Source organism: Hetaerina americana, unplaced genomic scaffold (genome assembly GCF_022747635.1).
Source record: "Hetaerina americana unplaced genomic scaffold, ioHetAmer1.1.p SCAF_3, whole genome shotgun sequence".
NCBI lineage: Eukaryota > Metazoa > Arthropoda > Insecta > Odonata > Calopterygidae > Hetaerina > Hetaerina americana.
Genome location: NW_027286874.1, coordinates 75865671 through 75889862, shown reverse-complemented (window position 1 = coordinate 75889862; position 24192 = coordinate 75865671).

Sequence of the window (24192 nt, the reverse complement as noted above, 5' to 3'; positions counted from 1 at the left end):
TTTCAACAGTATCATGTCATGTGATATATCTAACTAAACACACTACATTGTATACATTTAAGATTTATTTGGTAATTTTTTCAGGAAGTACTGTCAAGGAAATATTAAAACTTGATTGCTTACTACTGGTGCAAAACAGTGTTATTATCAAAATTTACCTTAGGGCAACCATTTTCCATGCACGATGTGGGATAAAATACTTAGCAGTAAGTATTTTTCTAGCAAATCGGCTTGTGCTTTTAGGTCAAAGTTATACCAGTTTAACTTCATGTCATGAGATGCAGGCTTATTTTAGGAGCTCATTTTGGGGTAAAATAAGTTTTGCTTACAGGATGGGAAATACGGTAGTTGAAGAATTCTGCATTCTTGGGTTTCACCGCGTCGTTGTTTGAATCTGACAACAGTTTTGCCGAAGTTGCATTCAGCGTCTTCAGGTTGAAGATGAGGGACTCGGAATTTTGCCACCCTTATACAGGTGGTCCCGTCTAGTGGCTGCTCGCTGATTGGTCCGTTCCTGGAGAACTCTCTTCCACGCGTTGTGGAAATGGTAGCCTTCATCTCTGTTGATGTTCTCCGGGTTATTTTGCTATCTCAATTGGCTCTCTAATTAATTGTGGGTAATATCTACTCTCCTTTGCTATTACGTTTGCTTTTTGGAATAAGATCTTGTGGCCGGGTTCACTCCATTTGTGTTCTGAAATGGCCGACAGGTGAAATTGCTTATTTGTTGTTGTCCGGAGGTGTTCCTTCATCCGAACTTTCATTGAGCAGCATATTTCCCCAATGTAGGCTTTCCCACATGAACAGGGTACTTGGTAGACCTCTTCGTATAGGTCTTTCGGAATTGTGTCCTTCGGTCCAGGGAGAGCGTCTGCTATTTTCTTGGTGCAGTTAAATACGCAGCCATAAAGTACGCAGGAATAAAAAATATGCAAAAATAAAAAATACTCAGCCATAAAATATGATAGTTATTTTTGCATGATAACATGTCACATAATTACATTTGGCCCTCCTCTGCAAGCTGGAAAAATGTGACATCCCTTGATAACATGCTATCATGCTGATTCACTGATAAAATCTAACTGCCTATAATGTTTTATTCTTCTCTGCTATGATTACTCTAATATTGTCCTAATTTCTTATATGCTGGTAGTTCCAGCGCTAATTACTTCAATTTTCTGGGTATTGAACGCTTGGTAATATTCCACAGTTTTGATGAGCCTTGACCAGTGCTAATATTTTCACGACCTCTTCAAGGGATAAGATAAATATGGAGGGCTATGTTGTATCTTATTTATAGATCAGGAAAAGAGGAACATGGAAGGTAATAGATGGAATTAGATCGTTAAATGTAGATGAGGGTATTATTCAAGAGAAGCATTTGTCGAAAATTGGATCAATGAAACATTATGAATCGGGCATACTTTGAATGTACAGTATTTTAAATAATTCTGATATGTGATATGCATTTACTTGACTTTTCTATGTTGTCTGTGTATAATACTCCAGATTATGATTCTTTCATATTGGTGAGAATGGAAGGAACTTTAACAGCAGCATGTCAGCATTTAATATTTTTTTCAAAATAATGGAAATAAATCTGTGTCTTGATTGAATTCTTGCTTAATGACTCTTTTTACTTTGATTTCATCGCAACTATTTTTTACATACTTGTGACAAAGACATTAAAATTGTGTTTTTTTTTAATCTGCATTCACTCTTAACTTCAAATTTTAAATAAATTTTTAATGAATTAGTATCGAATGCCCATCTACCATGTGTACTGTCATTCTCCCCATACCTTAATTGGTTCCTGACATTTAATATTTTGGTTTTATTTTAATTTTGACAATATTCCATCCACATGACAGATCACACCACCTCCCCACCCTGTACCTTATGACCCCCCCTATTCCCTGCTAATAAATTAGATGTTCAGAGCCCTCCTTGTTTTCCTATCCCATGAGGATGATGTGATAACATCAAAACTTGCCGGGGTTACTTAAATTTTTGGGATACTTCCAAGTTTTTTTAATTATGCAGTGGTGTCAGTGTTCCACAAAATTACCCTGTCTATGGTCGGATTTTTTAAAATTATTATTCTTTCTGTCCACTTGGAGTGACTCATTAAGAATTTCCTTTGAACTGACTCAGGGAAATGTTAAATTTATCTAAATGAAAAATTATTTAGATTAGATGAGTAGAATACTAATTACGTATGTGAGTTAGTTCATAAAGTTCTCCTGGCCGAAATAAAAGTAGTCAACCTTAGTTAATATTTGTGAAGATAATTGTAATTCTGCAAGGTCGATCATAAATTCATATTTTTTTGGTCACAAGGGAGGAGAAATTTTCACCTTGGCATTTCGTTTGATTGTTAACAATATTAAATGGTTGTGCCAAACTGGAAAAGGTGATGGAATAATTTATGTGCACTCGGAATGAACATTTCAATATTTCTGTTTCGCTTCCGATGTCATTTTAAAGGGATTTTTGTGTACTCATTCTCCATTTCAAATGAGGAGGGGTAACTGTTTGACTTCCCCCCCACTTTTCACGGAAGAAGGGTTCTCAAGTGGGTTATTTCACTCGAGGGTGCTGCGAAGCGTCGCCATCAATATGAATGATTTGTCTTAGGCGCCGAAAGAAGCCCGAATTTTATTTATGAACTTGCATATTTTTAATTTTATGTGATCCACTCTGCGTGGGCTGAATTGTAAGAGAGTTCGCAGGGCTATAAAAAAATGCGTGAGCTTTTATGGAGTGAGGGCCATTTGATTCTCGTTTGGAAATTTCTGGCCGCTGGTCGGCTAATTAAAATGTACGCAGTTTTCTGCCAAGTCCACACTGTCGTGTGCCCAGCATTCACCGTGATGAGTTGCACCAAGTCTCGGCGAGATGGTCGCTTACATTTTTGTCAGATTTTCGTGGAGGCAAGTGAATCTCGGCAAGGATCGCGATCAGGCGGGGCTAGACGAGGCATTCATTTGCGAAATAAACTGGAAATTTCAGTGCTGAATTTGGACTGTTGAATATACGGTTTAAAAAACTGTCGACTGTCAATAATGTAATGCATTTGCCGCAGAAAAATTTTGAATTTACGATCAGAAAATTATGGACTTACCATTGAGTTTACGAATTCGTTCTGTTGGAAAAAGCAATGAAAAATCAACGGAAAACTTCTACAAACTTTAAACGAGCTACTTTTGAATCTCAACAGTCCACTGTCGAAATTAAAAAGTAAATTGTTGAAACTCGGCAGTAACTGTTAATTTCCGAAGTATATTTTTGATATCGAACCTTTGCTTCACAAAGTGATGTGCCGCGGCTGGGCAGAGCGTTATAAGATGGCAAAATAGTTTCTTGTTTACCGAACGCTCCTCGGCGATTGTGATAATTCCTGCAACACGACAACGCGTACAAATTGTACGAGTTTCCGGAATCCCGGGTGACTCATACCCCAACATGTGGTCCTGAGTACTGATGAGGACATTTGCCTTTTTAATTTACTCAAGTATTCAGAAATGAAATTTCTTTGAATAATAAGCATGTTTGCTGTAATGACACGGGACTTATCTGTATCACACGTTGGATAGGTTATTACAAATGTGAAATTGAAACGCGAAAGTAACGGCATTTACAATTAAATTTCCGACTACAATATTTCACTTGGTCAACAGATCGCTGTGTAATACTCTTATTGCTTAGTTTACGTCGGGTGAACGACTACACTACCGTAATCTGAAGTTAAATGGCTTTCTTTTGAATTTGGAATATTTTCCGTTTTAATAGCTGTGGACATTTACAATGTGTATACTAATACATACAAATAAGATATATTACTTACACATCACACAAAAAATACTCTGATATATGCTTGTACCCGAGCGAAATGAGGAAATTATCATTTGAGTATGATGTTCAGCATTATTTTCTTTTCATTTACTGGGAATGTTTATCAGCATTAATGTTCCATGCACATCATTCTGAAGGTCTTAACCATCATACTTAAATAGACGTTACCATGGAGGTGTGATGTTATTATTGTAGAAGTGTGAGGTCATAATACAAGCATTGTTTAGTTGTGAATAAATATTCTCTGACGTGGAAAATAAACTCTGTAGGTGTTCTCCACTCGACGAAGATACGTGCTACACCCGTAATCCAACGGCGTGGGATGCCGCATCACTCGTACTGGTGCGCGAAGGTGCGTATCATGTTACTCTGCACTTTCCATGGGTGAACTCATTGAAGTTCATTGTTCGCCTTATTCCTTGCATTTAGATTGAGCAATCAGAATTACCCCAGTTCGTGGGTATTTCCCGAGAACTTGAACATCGGAGGAGGAGTCTTTTAAAATGTTTTGATTTTTCACTTTTCGCACTCTTTTTAAGAGAACTCTTTCAGTAAATTTATGCACAGATTTGTAATGCCTTTTCTGCTTTGTACTCATACCCATTTTAATGATTGGTACTCTTGATACTATCAGATTGGCGCCACCGCATTTCACGTGCACAGTTTTGTATTCGATATAAGTGGCGCCGATGCCCTACCTCTTTAGCACTCGGGAATTCAAAGCTGCCTTGAGCTGGACGCCATTAACTCAATGCTTTCATTTTCACCGCCTAACGCTCAAAGACTTATTTTTCCGTACCCACTCTGGCGAATTTAAGTACTGGGTAAAATCAAATAAAAATATTTATTTATGCATGTATCAATTGAATCATTAATGTTTGTTGTGAAGGGAAAATGTTTAAAGGGCAAGTTATTTCGAAATAATAAAAGAATAATAGAAAGTAATCAATTCGGCTCGGTCGCGTAAAATTAGATTCAAATTATTCTAGCAGCCCTTTGTTTCTGATAGAAGGTAGCAAAAAAACGCGATTCGTGGCGGTAATTGCATATCAGAAATTAGCATATTTAATTTTTAGCATTGCTTTATGCATTCATTGATCTCTTGTTTTAAGAATTGGATTTTGAAGCTTCCCTCTTTTCTTCTTTATTCCTTCCATATACACGACGACAGGACATAATTAATTTTATCTCAGTAATATCATTTCTGCAGACTGTACTCTCTTTTCTTTCGTTGTACCGAAGGCCATTGTTTTCTCTTGCATAAAATGATTTAAGAAAAGCTGTTGTTTAGTTTAATTTTATGAGTCTGCCCTCACTAGTTTTGTTTCTTAGTATTCGATAGATTTTCCAAGATACCTGTATGTTTCCATACCCTAATGGTTTTATACTCCAGCCAATAGTAATGACAGTAGTGTGAGGTGTTAACTACATTCTAAGTAACCAAATTTAGGGTTATATTATTTAGTGACATTCTGCAAACTATAGTTTTTTTAAAAAGGGAAATAACACCTTTTTCACTGGTCTTTAGTGTTTTGTGTAATAAATTTATCATCTGCTTGCGTCTAGTTGGAAATCGAGATGTATAGTTATGTGGAGTGATTTTCCTTGGTGACCATACGCTTTCTACACAGGACATATGTCGTTTATGTAAATGTTAAAAATTATGGGTGAGCTAGGACACCCTTGTTGAACGCCTTTGTTTTTAGGAATATCTTCGGATAATTTGTCATTCAAAAATAGATTAGGTAATAGTTTATATATATATATATATATATATATATATATATATATATATATATATATATATACACACACACATACATACACACACACACACACATGTACACACAGACTTTGGGAGACTTTGGTTGATTATTCAGGGAAATCCTCCATTATTGCAAATAATGGCGGTCGTTTCTCATTATCAAAGACCTATTCCTTTCCGAATCCCATTCTGTTCTTATAATAACGTGTCTGTAATGATTTTAGTCTAGAATTTATGAATCTGGCACGTATTTTACATTGTGTGTCAACGTTGTTCCTCTGTCATTATTTCCTGACGCCTGAATCTCCTATTTTATGGAGAATACAAAGGAGTGTGAGCGAACATTTCAATCGAATGTCAGAAGGCAGACTGCTACCAGTAAACATAAACTTATCGAATATAAATCTAAAGGGAAGTGAGACTTAAGCGGTGAATTGGTGTCCTCCAGTTTTTGTATATTTTTACGTTGAAAATCCAAGATTTCATACACGCCTAATGGCAGTGGACTATTAGCACTAAAAGAGCTCAGAAAGATTTATGATGCTGAAATACATGTCTGTCTCATGAAAAACCAATGCCATGTGCTAAGTGAAAGAAGAGTTGTGTTAGAGTTAAAATATTAGCATATACCCGTGTTTGTTTCAATGATAAGAATTAATCTGTGGGTAAAATTAGTTGAAACCTCATATTTTCGAAAATCGACGCCTCAAAATAAATATCAGAGCATTTTCTATTTAATTTAAAATAACCTCTTTAGAGTTTTGAAATGTAATGAAATAATTGACTTTGTAATTCCACACACTTTATTTAAAAAACACACGACCCAGGTTTCGACGTTGAACGTCATCATCAGGTGGTCCTCATAGAAGCACGCTGGCTATATATACCTTCTGATCATAGGAGGGGGGGGTTGGTCAGAGAGGGAGGTCGGAGGGGTAAAAAAGGTTACAATGTAGCTGGGAAGAAAAGAGAATTACATTTTTGATTTAGAAGAGTGGTAGGTCTAGGAGTGGGGAGTGGGAGGGATACAAAATTTCGTTGGCAAGATCATCTTTCCAACGGACACATTTCAAAATTTCTAACTGCTCCAAAGCATCGAGCCTTTGACCTTTTTCTTCAAAATGAATAATTTTTGTCACAAAGTCACTTTTGTGATCACTTTCGATGAGGTGTTTTGCAAAGAGGGATGTTATGTTCTTATTTTTTACACATGTTTGGTGTTCTTTAATCCTTTCTTTAAATTTCCGTCCTGTTTGTCCAATATACTTTGTGCTACAATCCGAGCACTTTAACTCATACACTCCACTCCTCTCGTTTTCGGGGACTTTGTCTTTAGTGTGAGAGATCAGGTTCTTAAGGCATGAACGACTGTAAAAGGCACATTTAATTTTTTCTTTAGGTAAACTTTTAATTACTTTTTGAGAAATAGTCCCAAGATATAGTATTCTCCGCCATTTGGCAGTGGGATCTTTTACATGTTCGGGGTTGTAAATGTGGCTTAAGGCTATTTTTGTAAGTTTATTCCGGTAAAGTTTATTTATTAGATCTTCTGAATACCCATTGTTTACTGCTAACGTTTTAATTACATTAAGTTCCTTATTTACATTGAATTTTGACATAGGGATAGCGGTCAAACGGTGGATCATTGCATGAAATGCCGAAAGCTTTTGGGTGAAGCAATGCCTTGAAGAGGAATTAATTAATTGGTCTGTATACATTTCTTTCCTAAAAATGGAATACTGTAACCCATCTTTGTCTTTAGAAATGGATAGGTCGAGGAAATTCAGGGAACCTTTTTCCTCTTTTTCACACGTGAATTGTACATTAGAATTGATAGAATTTAGATGTGCTAGAAACTGATCTAGTTGCCTATCAGAACCTGTCCACACACAGAAGACATCGTCTACATATCTTAACCAACAAAATACATTATTAATGAGAGGGTAGGCTGAGGAGAACAAAACTTTTTCAAAATTGTCCATATACATATCGGCCAGGAGTGGGGACAAGGGCGAGCCCATGGCTAAACCATTGGGTTGTTGGAAATAGGTACCATTAAAAATGAAATAATTTTGGGAAACACACGTCTTAAGTAATGCACAAAGTTCACTTATAACTGGAACTGGGATGGATTTCCGGATGAGGATGTCTTCGGCAAGGTTCACCGCTTCCATGGGTGGCACGTTGGTGAAAAATAAAGTGTGTGGAATTACAAAGTCAATTATTTCATTACATTTCAATATGTTATGCAAATTCCACAAAGTTACGCCTGAGACAACAAATCTCTTTAGAGTTCTTCGTAATTGCATATTCACAGAATTTATATTTACGAAACGCGCTTGAAAAGGTATCGAATTACTTTTCATCACTTGCCATCAATGCATGACTGAACGTGACGCATTTGACTCGTGCAGTCACGATCCAGTCTCCGCAGTCATATGAAATATGTGGATTTACCCATCTCGGCGCTTGGTATGCAAGTTCAAATGACCTTTAAAAAGTCTGAAGACTACGAAATGTAAATTTCTTCTTGTTTTCGGAAAGTGTAATAAGTAATACCTCTTTCTGGCTTGCACACACCTACCTCACCGTGTTGAAGAGAAATGTTTATCGCTCACCATTAAATTACTCTTTGTTATCCAAATTCCGTCTCAGTTTCGGAAAGCACATTAACCGCGACGTCAGCAGCAAGCTCCGCGTGCTTAAAATAATTTGGAAAATCCCATTTTAGACTCCCAAAACTAATATTCCCAGATTCTCATTGTGGAGGGGGGGGGGTTGGTCTGCAGTTTTCGCCCTTCAGTTTGGGGCGGATTGGCGAAATTCCGCTGGCCAAAACGAGGTTTTATATACATATATATATATGTGTGTCAGGAGTGTGGACTAACGAAATTATTCTCACGTTGTTCCTCGGAATTTCTAGCATTACGGTGCAAATTAGAAAAGACGCCGGGAAGAGAATTCCATTGATGTTAAACTCACGTGTCGGTAGATTGTTTTTCGAGGGTAAAAAGGCTGCATGCCGCCGCTCACGGTCGAGGTATTATTCCGAGTTATAACGGCGTTGTGGCATAGTTACTGGAGGAGTTGTGATCCTATCGTTAAGGGGCAGCCATGGATGTGGGGATAGCGGTTGCTCACACCCCCCTGGACACATTCTCTTTAAGTGGCGTCACTTCGTTTTCATTATTTTGTGTGTGTGTGTGTGCTTGCAAAAAAAAGCGTAGTCGCTTCGCCGATTTTGGCCCTTCTGACCATATGAAACAACCTTACTAATAGAATGCGAATTTTATTGGCGACGTGTATGTAGTTCTCTAATATAAACCCATAGATTCACCTATTTGAAAAAGCCATTATGTGTGGCATTCGTGGGCATCGTGGAGAAGGCCTTCTACATCGTCGAATGGAGCAAGATGTTCAAGATACTACAAACTCTTGGAATGTATGTACTCTAATAATTAAATGACAATCAATTACCTCTACAAGAATCAAGTAACAACCATGAAAATGGAAAAAGGAAGGAAAATAGAAGCCAAGATAAACAAAGGAATTTGACAAGGGCTTAGACAGCGATAAACAATATAAGAACACATAAAAAGAACACTCACGCGTTATTTCTTAATAATTTCGACGGAATTTAGCTCCGTCAAATGTATATATATATATATATATATATATATATATATATATATATATATATATATATATATATATATATATACACACACACATTTGGACAAGTGTATTAGCAAAGAATAAGAAGCTTTTGAAACGTGGTGTTGAAGGAGAATGCTGGAAAATAAATGACAGGAAAAGTGAGGAGCGATCAAGTATAGAGTAGAGGAAAAGAAAACATGGAGGACTCTTCGACAAAGAAGAACTAGATGAATTGGACGCACCTTGAGGCATGGTGGATTAGTTGGAAGCATAATCAAAGGGAAGATCCCGGGAGGAAGATCAAAGACAAGTGCATAGGACATTGAAATGGACGTGAAACAGAAAAGGCATCACGGGGTGAGGGAATCATCAATGGTTAGAGAACAATCGAGGGTTGCTGCAAACCAAACTTATAGTTGAAATGATGATAACCTAATTGAAATTTTCATCTCAACTGAAGCGATATTTTTATTATTATGAACGACAGTATACGGATAAGGGGCGGAATTTTGTTGGATCATGCGTTCAACTATCGAGCATTGTCATCAGACAAAAATATAATATAGCTCTTCAAGATGCTGTTCATCGTAATTCTTAAACCAGGATTTGTGACAGAAAAGCACTGTGTTTTTCATATTTGAAATACTGTATCGGCTTAAGAATTTCTACCGTATTACCAAGAGCACAAAGTTAACATGCAGTGGGGTCTGCCTTAAATAACTGCGACATGAGAGGTTAGGTCACTGGGTAAAAAAAGGAAGGTCAGCTCTCAGGATTCATTTTTGGGTGGGGTGGACCGGAGTGATAATTTTTTTGGCACCTGAATTAAAGTCATTCATTAGCTCGGATCATTTGGTTTTAGAACCTAGGACTTATATTTGGAGATTGATTGTTTGCATGCTTCTAAAGTGTCCTTCAATTCACCTTGCACATGCTTTGGGCCTATGTATGATCGTATGTTGTATTTGCGTAGGTGCGCGCGTTTTTTTGTGTTTTTCGGTCCGCGTGCATAGAGAATTAACTTTTACCCATGCAGTGTGCATAGATTATGGGGAGCATCACGTGACGGATATTTTTCCGAATTATTAAGCCGGAAGGTATAAAAATAGTGCTTTCATAAACGCACAATGGTGCTGGAATTAGCTTGGCCTTGGAAACAACAACTTTCAAAGGCCGTTAAGTTTCCTTCTTTCTGCGAAGATGTGACCTGTGCTTTGGTCTTCTGGTGGGCCTTCTTAGAAATGAAGGATACGTTTGAGATAAAAAACTGATGAAATTTTATCATAAAAGTGACAATTTTACCACACGTGGATCAAATACAGTAGTGAAATAAAAAAAAATCATAAATCCTAGATTTACACGCAATCAAGTTATGTACCTATCAGTACCTATTTGATTAGAACTATACACGACGTCCTACTCCGTTATCGCACCAATTCAAAAATGTACGAGATAAGCCGCAATATTTCCCTCGCTCTTACGCGTTTTTTCGCTCTTTCAATATTTTAAGTACGCTGTCGAAATTGGAAACTATCCTCTAAATAACCCTGACTAATCGTCGAATTTAAGTAGACTCGCATTGCGTATTTTGTACCACCTTGATAGAAAAAAGTCTGAAACAATTGAGGAAAACTTAAAATGGCCGCGGAACGCTAATATTCAACAATAGGTGCTGCGTTAATGTATTACAAATGAATATATTAATTAATCGCCGGAATGGATTTCTAAATTCGCACGGCGACCAGGAACATTTGGCCAGTCAGAAAATTTAGACCAGATCGTTGCGAGTACAAGAAGGAGAAAATTCTTCAACTGGCGATAAACATGTGAAACTTAGCCCCCCCTAGACTGCTAGAGGGACACTGACACAATGACGAGCGCTAACTTGAAACAAGAGACAGAGAAAGAGCGTGCTTAGTCGCGCTAACTGCGACGCGGAGGAAATGAAATGCTAAAAAAAAAAGATGGGAATACTCCCTGGGAATACCTCACTTGTGTTCAAGAGACGAAGATGAAGCGAAGTGCTCTCTGGAAGCGAACAAAAAAATAAACGAATCGTCCGAGATGGAATGTGTGTTCTTGTGAGTGAATGGGGGAGGGGGCGGGTGGAGGAAAGAGCGGGAGAAGCGAAGGAAATGGAGTAAGAGCAAGAAGAACATATTTTCAATTTTTTTGCGGAGAAACCACAGGATAAAAAAAAGCTTGAAAGGAGCGGAGGATGTGTCCGACTTCCTGCGTGTATCGGAAAGTCATACGTACGCGAGGGATGAAATCGAACTGTATCGGCTGCGGGACGAAGGAATGTGGCGGAAAAGATTTTTTCGGACGAGGCATAACCGTCGAATGTCTGTCTCATTCCCTGAGTGCCCTCCGAAGATCATATAACCAACCTATTCGCAGAACATAACCGACGGGAAATAACTGCAGATCCAGAGGAGAAATCTTCTCCGACGAATGACACGGATATTGTGGTGCATTTTCGTGTGTGCATTCGACTAACAAACACGAATGTTTGGATCTTATTGGCGCTTATATCTCCTTTAGAGACTAATTCAGGTGCAGGAGAGGGTAATCTAATAAAAAAGTGAACCGGTTTTACTTATCAGAGAGTACCAGACAACCTTATCTTTATGTGAAGAATTTCAAATTCGTGCTCTAAATAGTTTTTCGATCGTTTTCCCTCGATTTCGCATTTGCCCGTGTGCAATTAAAACTCAATTCTATTATTTCTGGTTGACGCTGAATCGCTTTTGAATTAATACAATCTGATTGGAGGTTAGGAATGAATAGAAATAGACTGTGTAATAGAAGAATGGATTGAGTAAAGCATAGTTGCGCAGGCATTGTCTTGCTCGAAAGGCCAGAGGGGTTAACGTTCTTTGCGGCGGACTCTTTCCCACATACCGAGAGTCACTCTCCAAGAGGGTTTCAATTCAAACTCGAAATGCGATCGAAACACTCGGGACATTCCTGGGAATCGAAGTCGAAGTGACTTCCTCCAGGCTGGGTATTTTGAAGATGTTCCATCGTGACTTCACGAGTCAAATTGTTACCTTAGTTCAATTTATTATTGACGAATTATGAAACTAATGTAACACCCTTACATGTGTGGTTCTTAAACAGATATCCATTGTGAATGTACAGTTTTAAGCTCTCTAAGAGATTCTTATTGATTTGTGAAACTTTTTCTAATACTTATTTTGGATTAGTTCTCTGGCGACAATTTTTGAATCTATGCGATTTCGGAATATTTTACCCAAAAATTAATGACTATAATTGAAACTAATGCGGGATGGTAGTTTTACGTTAAAACTAGTGTTATTATAATTGGTAGTCTACCGATTGAGATGTTTGGTTTTGGATGGACCAACTCTATGTACAATAATACAATGATGTTAACAGTGTTAGAACTCTTCTACGAGTATAATCGCGCACATAATATCAGTTTTTCGTGAGAACGATATGTATTCCTCCACCATTTATCCATAGTTCAGCCGTTATTCCTTCGCTGTCATAACAAGATATATTAAATCTTGGATTTTCGGTGCCAATTTCTGTGAAAACTACCACAGGAAGATCTTGTATTTATCGTACTTCGATAGATTTGCGTTACAAGTCGAGGAAATGTTATCATAATGACACTTATAAATATTGACATCTCGATGCAATATTCTTTACTGATTATGTCCTCAAAAACAACTTAAAATTATACTCGTCCGAATTCCTGGAACGGTTGTGACCGAGCCCCAGCTCTACTCCGGCATGACCGATGGAACTGGCAAAAACGACCCTCCCCTTCTCGAGAGAGATGTTTTTTTCTCGCATCTTTGCTTAGCGATTTCATCTCGTCGGCCCTGTCACAGTCGTTTCTCCTCCGCCCTCTCCGACACCATTTCTGTCCTCGTGCGCGAATGCACCAGTCCCACTTCCAATGTTTCAAACGTGCGTCTGACCCCGCTCGCGTCATCTGTCCGGCCACGAGTCTCCTTCCCTCATGCGTGTCGTCACACCGGCCTCCATCGTCCCGTCGCTCCCCGCCGAGAGCCTGCATTCCTCCCCCGTAATCCTTTCCTCTCTCAAATCCCTGTGACGCCCGTATGCCACTCTTTTAAAAGCACCGAGTCGCCTGCAGCAATGGGTCTGAAGTCGATGGCCTGTGTCTCCTCCCTGCTCTGGTTACTGTCTTCCTCTTTGGAGTCGATTAATATGCCCGTTTAATAATTTTATTCAATCTGTTGGGCAGCGAATGCGAGTGGTGAAAGATGAACCAGAAATTGATCGACATCCCCTGGCTCATCAGAGTCATTTTTTAAGTGCTCTAGTAGTTTTACTCTGTTATTTTAGATAAGCTCATCGGATATGTAATTAATAATATTTTACGTAATATAACTCATTTTTTTATTATGTTCTGCGATAAAAAATTATAATACTATTTTTCAAAAAACGTTTGAGTATGTCAAGATGAATAATTCTTATATTTTCGCTCAGTAATATTTAAAAGCGTGACATTTAATAATATCTCGATTTTTAATCTCCAAGAAGCAGAGCTTAGCCGATGGATAAAAAATGATCCTGATTAGACGCAGATTTTCCTCCACGGAAATTAACGATATTAGAAATTTACTCGTAATTTGTGCTATTAATGCCTGAAATCTGCGAAAAAACAGAATGTAATCGTATGTATGAGTGTAAATGGTATAAAATGTAGAATGGGGTCATTAAGTAAAATATATTTAATTATAATTTATTTAATCTGAGTGATAGACACGTGGCGAAGGCACCATTTTTGGGATAAGTTCGAAGGCTCGTTGTCTAAACGATAACTTTTTCACCGAGCGATCTTGCGAGAAACGATTTCCTTTATTCTTAAAAAAATGTTTAAGAGCCAAAAATTCCATTTGTTTTTTTTCCAGAAATTGAAAATTTTGAGCTTTCAGAAAACCTTCAAATCGTTTAGTCCCGATCTGAAATTTCAAAAAATCTTTTAATTTGTGAAATCTATCGTTAAGTTCGGCAAAATCCGTGAATTTGGAGTCAAGTTAATTAAGATATTCACTATACCGCTTAAATTATGAAACATTGCGGTCTGACGTAATCGAAAAAACCAATAATGTCAACAAAGTTAATCTTTTTCCAAGATTATTCGGGTCTCCCACCGGGTCCACGTTCGTAGGTTTGCCGACGTTTCGATGGCCGAGTCGTCCATCGTCTTCAGGGCATGAAATTTGAAATCTGGACTTCGTGAATCGAGTGTTTTCTATTTTTTTCTTTTTGAACTGCTCTGAAAACAAGTTTCACTCATTCAGTATTTTTTTAATATTCTAAATTTCATAAAACTGTCCAAAGTCCAAGACCCGTTAGAATGTTTTTAGTGGAAACATTAAGTGAGATTCATGAAATCAGCATTCGAAGAATTCAAATAATCGATTTGTTTGCGTCGTATTTGTTCCTGTGGAGAAAAAACCAACATTATGTACGGGCTACTCACAGTTATTTAGTCGTGGCCCAATAGATTTCGTCGCAGCCTCGTTTCATTGATTCCGGATGTCATCGAAGATGTTTTACATGGCGTCTGACAACATTACGCAATGCTTGCTGTGGTATTCTTAGTTTTATTTCTGAGGTAACTGAATTCCTCTAAGCGAGCGGCAGATGGTGGTGATTAAACACATCCCTGGAGAGAGTGGCATTGAGCGATGGTAGAGTAATGATTTTGGGTTAGTTCGGTAATGGCTTAATTAACGACCGCCGATGTCATTGACACATGGGCAACACAATAGGATGCTGGCAGCTGTCGGGAGCGGGCATTCGGCTCGCTCGCATTCCTCTGTCAAAATCTGACGTTGCGTATAGGCGCGTGGCTCCGGAAGCCTATGAAGAGTCATGTGGAGCGTGAAGCAAGCTTGGGGTGGAGAGTGGAATGGAGGAATTGGAATGAATGGACCTGAGCCGCCATTACACCCAAATACCATCAGATTCTGGTAAACATCCTATCCGTTTAAGTTTTCGTCACGCACTCGTAACCAAAATTTGCGAAGCGAAAAATGACACCGAGCGAACGTTTAAATCTCTCAAGTGCGCCATTCTCATTGCATTTCATTGAGCGTCTATTAGTCAACTTACATTATACACCCGCCCATTCTTTGTGCCCCTAATGTTTCCGTATCAAGGAGAAACGCTGTGGACCAAAAGGTAAAATTCTGCGAAAAAGGGGCGCGGAATGGCGCGGTGGCTAATGTACTGGCTTCCCCTCCGAAAGTGTCCGGGTTCAAATCCCGGGCATAACAAAAATTTTTCAGTGGGATACCGATCCGTACTTGAGGTGCTTTGTGGAGATCACTTCGAGTGAGTACGACGTCCGTCGGATGGGATGTGGAACGGCGGACCCCTTGGCGCCTTTCGACCACAGTAGGCTAATGTCGATGCCGGGTTTCTCTCCACCCTTCCTTTCCCATCTATGCCTAGTGACGCAAATGACCTCAGCTGTCGGTCGCCTCCCTTAAAAGCTACTGCTAATTCTGCGAAAAAGTACGCCGTTACCTCCTTTAACATGAATGTATACAATTTTCACGCTGTGAAGCATGAATCCATAAAGTTTACGTTATTTGCCAATTAAATTCACAAAACGGAAACATGATTGCTGATCTCATATGAGTTTGTCATGCCTCTAAAAGCAAGGTATTCAGTTATGGAGTCCCAAAAGTATCACGGAAGTGTTTTACTTGCAGCCAGCACCTGCAGACGGCGTACGTTTATCATCATGAATCCTTCGCGGCATTTTAATCTGTGACCGTTTTATTCCATGCTGCATTAAAGGAAACAAATTAAGCTTCTCTCATAGGGCGGATGAGAATATTTTTAAGGGTTCCATCAGTCTAAGATTTCTAAAGATGTCCGAATCGACGGTGTAATTATAGCGGGCAGATTGTAAATAACAATAATGTTCAAATAGTTGGTGAAACAATGTTGTCTCTCTGAGTTGTGGGCCATTTAGTGTTTTAGGTCTATTTTGATTTGGATTTATTTCGCATGTATTTGGTTTGCCTACGACCATGTGCTTTCTTTATTATCACGTTCAAATTTATTTGGAAACATTTTCAGAAACAGAGTTCCGTCTGTTATACGTACTTTTGTCGGTCTTAATGTAAAGCTGATCATATTATCAAGTGCTCATGCCAAGTTTTAGAAGCTATCATCCTTCCATCGAGAGCAAATGCAAGGGTTTTGAATAGCGTGTAAAGAGTGTGCATTCCAAAACTCGCAGTCCACGTTAGTGACAAAAGCAATCCATTGACATCTGGATGTAACTCTTGAAAGCCCAACGAGAATCGTATCGTCTGGGATTCGTCAAGACATCCATCCACCCATAAGAGGAAAAACGGTATTTTTTCGTTGCGAACCAGATGACCAATTATAAAATGCCAAATGTGGCAAGTACTATTTAACTTTCATTAATTTTAAGAATCCGCTTGAGAGTATTGATTTCACAATTAAATATGTCATCAAGATACTAGAAGCGCTTGGATTGGACTACGACGACAGAAGAATTATCCATAACCTCTACAAGAATCAGGTTACAACAATGCAAACGAAAAATGAAAGAAAAATAGAAGCCAAAATAAACAAAGGAGTAAGACAAGGATGCAACCTCTCGCCAGCAATATTCAACGAATATCTGGAAGAGGTAATAGAAGAAACACAAGAACAGGGTATCAGAGGAGTCAAGGTAAATGGAGAAGAAATCAACATGCTCCGGTTTGCAGATGACATCGCAGTAGTGGTGGAAACGCGATAGGACCTGGAAACAACTCTAAGTGCTATGGATCAAGTGCTGGGGGAATATAATATGAACATCGACTAGAAGAAAACTAAAATCCTTGTGTAAGGAAAAGAGGAGCTGAATGCAGATATCACCATTCGAGGGGTGAAACTAGAGCAAGTGGAATCCTTCATCTCCCTGGGCAGCAGCATAACATGGATGGAATACGTTCAACTGACATCAAGCGAAGAATAGCCCAGGGTAGAAACATATTCATGAAGAAGAGGGAATTACTGTATTCAAAGAACCTAAGGCTGGAAACAAGGAAGCAATTCGCCAAGACTGTCATGTGGAGCATAGTGCTCTATTGTTCCAAGACATTGGAAAAGTGGACCAGCGAAGAATAGGAGCCTTTGAAACATGGTGCAGGAGGAGAATGCTGAAGATTAAATGGAAAGACAAAGTAAGGAGCGAGGAAGTATATAGAAGAGCAGAAGAGGATAAGACCACATGGAGAACTCCACGGCAAAGAAGAAATAGATGGATTGGACACACATTGAGGCACAATGTATTGATTAGAAATATAACAGAAGGGAAGATTCCACGAGGAAGACCAAGAGAAATGTGCATAGGACAAATTAAGGACGTAAAACAGAGAGGGTATCAAGGATTGAGGGCATTGAAATTAAACAGAGTAGAATGGAGGGCTGCAGTAAACCAGTCCTAGGATTTAAATACTGATGATGATGTCATCATCCATTCCAGATGATTGAATATATTATTTCGATTTATGGTGACCAACAGTTCGGCATTGGTCCGAAAATCGGTTGCGTCTCGATTTCTGTCGGAAAGGACAACCGTCTCAAAGCGTCATTTTTCTGTAACACGTGAGATGCGTGCATTGGGCGAATTTCTCCTCCTCCCTATGCCTAAACACCCGAGCATTGAGCGCACACTTGTGCAAAATTCGCTAAGCACACGACGTGACTTGCACCATGGCCGCCGTCGTGAACAGGTTGCCCGTCTTGCCCCGTGGGAAGGCCGGAACGGAGTTGGCAATGACTCCATTGCCTCAGACCGCTAATGCATCATCTTTTTTATTTTCATTTTATTTTATTCTTTCATCAGCGACGAAAACCTAAAGCGGGCGAGCTACAGCATCTTTACATACGGCCTTTAAAACTGAAGGCCATGCCGCAGGTGGGCGTCACACAGTGAGCTCCCGCCCACTTCAGACCTACCGTTTCACGGTGAATCATTACCTGCTTACAGCCGTCGTTGATCACCCCATGCAGCAGGCGAGCTGTCGTCCCTCGACCCCGCCCGGGGCCGAGACGAGCCGGGGAAGTTTTAATTCGATTAAAGTTGCCCGCTTTCCGACGTCTTAACAGCTCAAGAGGTTGATTCCTCCGATACCCTTTCGTCAACTTATTTGCTAAGGTGTAACCAAATATGTAAGTTTCGTGAATGGACGACAAGGACCCTTTGTCGATGAAAACGAAGCGTGTCAATGCGATCAAACAGCCCAGAGATGTGATGTTGAAAGTAATTGTCTTCACTCAGGAGACTGTTTTATGACATACGGGACAAAGGCAAGCATAATCGACTCATTTAGATAAATTTTTACCTCGCATAAGTTCACGGTACAGTTGCTCCTTTGGGCTTCATTATTATACATGCACATGCACGAATGTGAGGATACAAGGTCACCTTTGCTCGTTCTTTCTTGTTTCAGCCTAAGGATTCTCCTCCCTAACTGTGAGGAAATGGACGTCTAAGTCTCACTTCAAAGTCCCATTTTACTTTATCGGGTACTATCGTTCGGTTTTCGCATAGTAACAGAGAAGGCGTCACTTTTTGCAAAAATCATGACACATTTGCGGTGAGACGAATGTGATATTTATAATGAAGAAATTAAAACTGTTTTCACGCTTATTTTGTTTGGAATGGCGAATGGAGCCGTGTGGGAGTCACAAGTAGAGGTTTTCATTCAAATGAGTTTTCAGTCATTATAACAGTTCCCCTTTAAGGTTAACCATAAAAATTTCTTGAATATTAATTGACTCTCCCAAGTTTTACTAAATCTCCCCTATGTTTTGCCCGGCGGAAAAGTCACGTGGGTGATTTCCATGTCTCTGGCTCGCTTGGGACTCCTTGAGTTTGCGACTTCGTTTTTTTGTATCAATTCCATATCAATTTTAAACTATGTGCGGATCTATTGCGCATCGTTTTAAGGAGTGGAGACGTGACATTGGCTCAACTGAATGGGTTCACCCGTGAGACCCCCTCAGCGTCAGGTGAGACGTTTCGTAAACCGATTTAGGATCTCAGGTTGATATCGGGCGCGGAACGATTTTCGACCCTAACTACTTTAATCATTGAGGAACGAAGGGATGAGTCTTCGGCCAATATTTGAACGAGATCGACGTCTGCTGCTCCCCCCCTTACCCACCAATCTTCACATCCCTTGTGCTTTGGTGGTGTCACTTACCTTTTAATTACGCGGTAGCGGCCGTTAGCGATATGCTGGTAATCACAAGGGAGTGGGAATTAGTTCCGGAATCAACACCTCTATTGATCTCGGAAACCTTCCGATCCACAAACCTGTGTTAAACCCACCTGGTGACTCCGTCGGCATTTAAATTCGCTGGAAAGCGTTATATGTATATTTAGTTATTTATTTATTCTCGTGTTATGATGCTCGTTTCCAAATCCATTTTCTCGACCTATTTCTGATCTCCCTCCCCCTTTTCTGATCGATAAAGTCATTTTAGGGGTTAGCCGTCCGTGACAAAACTTAAAAAAAAAACGAATACTCCTGCGTGCAACAGGGAATTTACATATTGATGAATATAGATCTTCTCTTTTTAGCATAATCACGCGTTGATTGAGCATTCCTATGTCAAATATAAATGCACGGTAAAAAAAGGGATAGCCACGCTATTGTCGCTAATGGTCAATTAATGAAATTGTAGCATCCAGGGTGCGGCGCTTTAAATCCGGACAGGCGCGCGTTTCCTAGAATGAGATTTCCTCGCCGGGTTAGCGAAACCTTCCTTAGACTTCTCCGAAGCATTATACTTAGCCACAATATCGTATACAGTTGATCTGGGGTACCAAAAGAATCGAAATATAATGCCCAGCGCGAGCACTTTCGATAATAGCGGCTCTTCGATTGTACTCCGCACTTGTACGTAACATTTCGGTCATTTTGAGGTCATGACTGCTTACTAGATGCCTATAGCTTTCAAGAACGCCAATCGCGACCTCCAGTGGAACATCGAGATGACGGGAAATTCAAATTGTAATTTGTCCGGATCTAAGCGCCGCACCCTGTATATGTATACATATTCATGGACTGGCGGAGTAGTTGGGAAGGGGATGAATTTAAACATTTCCTTTGGCCCTTATTTATCAGTTATTTTAGGTATTCTCTCCACCCAATTATTGGGAATAAGTATGTATGCATTTATTTCGCGACATCACGGGGGAATGGGCAAAATTATGCCTCCATTTTGTAGCAGAGAGCATTTTAGTTTCCTCTTCAGTTTTTGTCGCCGTTCCAATTTTCGCGAGTTGGGCCACCAATCTTTGAGGAAAACTTTTGTTTCGTGTCGGAATTTTTGTCCGGGCGCCAATTTTCAATTTGGACCTACAAAATTCAAAAATTTGTCCGGATCGGATCTGTTACCGATAGCACACCAGGGTGGAAAATGTGAAGTCCTGGTTGGGTGAATTCCTTTTTTTTTTCTCTTATTTACATGCCGCTCTGATTGAATCGTGGTTGAACCGAAAGCTATCGTGTACTTTCGCCGGGTTGCGGCTCGACCAGCAAATAGAGAGATCAAACAAACTCGACGAATGAGGTCGACAAGGATATTTGGTGATGGCGTAGCAGATTACACAGTGGGTAGAGCGCCGGGGGTTCCTGGTTAGAGGGTTTCGGACGAAACCCCTTCTGATACCTAAGCGATGGTGTTTGATGGGTATCAGAGCTTCCTGGGAAACCATAAGCGGCGCAGGGATACCCCTATCCTTATGTGTGATTTTCTTACCGATTATTATACAGGAATCAGTTTGATACTAACTCAAGCACCACCCATCAAAAGCAACCTTTCGGGCTGGTTAACGTGGTTTCGATTAAGCATACGCGATTCCATAAAATTACTAAAAATCCCTGTGAAGGTATAATGACTTGACTGGTAGATCAATAGCTCGAGGGCGTTGCAGGTCTTCTTTGTATTAACTTGGGAGATCATAGTCGCCGGTCTAATGAAAATCACTTTAACGATCGTTGCCCTATGAGGCGAAAGGCAGAAGAAAACCATCACGTACTGCCTCGAAGGTCACCACTAGATGTACCTTTTTTTTGTTTTCGCGACGTAATAGTAGATATGATTGAGATCTCTTCGAATTAAAAAATATTTTGGGATAATTTGCTTTCCCGTTCGAATATTCTGGTTGGAATAACTCGAGAGAGAAAGCGTACAGATCAGCCAAGTACGTGAGCCAAATGGGGGTTGATACTTGGATGGTCAGATATGTAATTTCGTGCTTGCGAAAGTTTAGGGAATATACACACCCACACACACACGTATACACACACATATATATATATATGTACATATACTACATTAGTATATACACTATAGTATACTATATTATATATATATATGCTATATATACTATAGTATATACACATTATATATATATTTATACATACACTCACGCATACATATATGCATATATATTTATTTATTTATTTATTTATTTATTTATTTATTTATTTATTTATTTATTTATTTATTTATTTATTTATTTATTTATTTATTTAAACATACATATGTATACATATTAATTAAATAACATTTCCCGAAGTTAAAAATTAATACAAAAAGAGAGTAATCTTAGCGGGTATTCTGGAGTAATTAGGTTGGGAGTCTCTTTGATTCTAGAAGACAACAGAAAACATAATTAGGTGTTAGGAAAAGTACAAGAAACCTGAGATATCTTGTGACACTTGCGGGGACATTGTTATTGTATCAAATCATATTGGTAGATTCTACCCCTGGGATCAAATAAGAAAGATACGCCCAAGATTCCGAAAAAATGAAATTAATTTTAATGCAAGTTGTATGTGCAAACAAAATACTCAAATTAATGTGTAAACTAATATTTCTGCATGTATGAATGTGACCTAACATCCCCCGCCACACACCCGGCTTGCGGGGCATTGTGTAGATGTTTATTTAATTGTGTGTGATGTGTATTGTAGATGGGTATTGTGTCGCTGACTTTTGGAAAAGTGGCTGCTGTGTAGATCACAAGGGATCTGTAAACTGGAATGGGGAGTGAAAATGTGGCACTGAAGAGACCTGTGATGCGAGTGGAGATCTTCTTGCGACACAACTAATTTAAGGATCTTATCAGTGCCGACACAATTCAACCCGCGCACACCGTAGTAGTACCGTTTTAAAGGGCACAATCACAAACTGCGATGGCCACTACGTGCCCATTTATCCAAGGAATTATTCGATTTACAAGTACTCCGTATGCAGTATTGATTGTAATATTGCTCTTTCAAATGCATGCATATTTTTCAATGCAGGAAAGTAGAGAGCTCTTCACCATTTATTACCATCGATAAATCCGTTCGTGTGAATCGCAAGGACTTACTTGTGAACTGACTCGTATTTTTGAGATATGACCCCCAGGCCGGGTGCGTTTATGAAGAAAGCACACAATGAATTATCATCACGGCAAAAATGAAGACCGTTAAAGAAGAAGGAAATCTAATATTTTTGGGAAACATATATTTAATCGTCGGACAAGAATGAGAAGTAAAATCATTCCAAATATGGGTCTCGGAGAAATAAAATGAAATAAGAAAAAAGTTATCATGGTTCTCCATTGACCGTACGAATTATTGTTGGCAAGTGGAGAGAATACACTTGGAAGATAAAAATAATCGATAATATTCTTTTGTAGGGAGATTTAGTAATGGAATGAAGCACGATAAAAGCTACTGTTGAAGCGGCAGCTTTGTCTGAAAAAAAATTGTCAAAGGTTGGCTGGTAAATAGATTGAAGGAACCCGAACAGGGGGTGGCATTTCAGTTGGTAGCAGAGGAGGAACTTGGAGATTGCATCAACTTCAGAATTCCTTCGAAGGAAGACGATAAAATATGAAGAGTGGAAACCTTGAAATAAGATGTACGCCGAGGGAGCTCTGAAAATTTATCCTTGGACCACAGGCACTGATGATGGTGCTGATATTATTATTACAGGTATTATATCGATTAAGGTAGGATTTGGATGGATATAGTCTACACAGCGGTACTAGGATGCATTCACTTGCTCGATTCTCCTCACTAAACACAACCCACGCTATAATAAACCCTCCTTCAATTCCGCACACTTCCTTCATTCCAGTCGACATGCCTGTCTTATTCTTACCCCCTACCAGCTCTTTCCTGACGTACTCCCCTCTGTTACCCAGTCAGTTTTAAACATAACTATCGCCAATCAAAACGCTCCGAATTCATTTTTCCTGCGGTTTGTTTCTGATGCTGATATAATAAGAGAATGAATAACTGATCGTGGCACTTTTCCACTTGATAGAAGTGGAAAAGATCGTAGCTCTTTTCCACTTTTATCAAGTGGAAAAGCGCTTCGATCAGTTATTCATTGTGTTCGACTTCCACCACATCACGCCTGAAGCTACTCAATGTGATAATGAGAGAAAATGTGTGTTGAAATTCTATTTAAAGAACAAAAATGTTACGTAGCAATTAGGAAGCTAAGTAGATCAAAGGAGAATAAATAAAGAATATGTACCTAATGATGCAACCTAAATTTGTACAAAAAACAGCTGAACAATGGTTGATTTGCACCATATGGCACATCGGCTTTCCCGGAATGAACAATCAGCATGAGCATACATTTTATGAGAAATTTGAAGTAACCCCATGGAATAAAATGTTGTGAGTGAGCATGGGTTAAACTCAGTGATGGATCTAAAAGAAACTTAAAAGTTCTTAAACTTGTAAAAACAAATTGCATAATATTTTTTGGGGTAGTTTCCTTTCGCATGAAATTGTCCAAATCGAACCAAAGGAGAAGAGAAACCATGTTGCATTACGAAGTGGTGGTAAAAA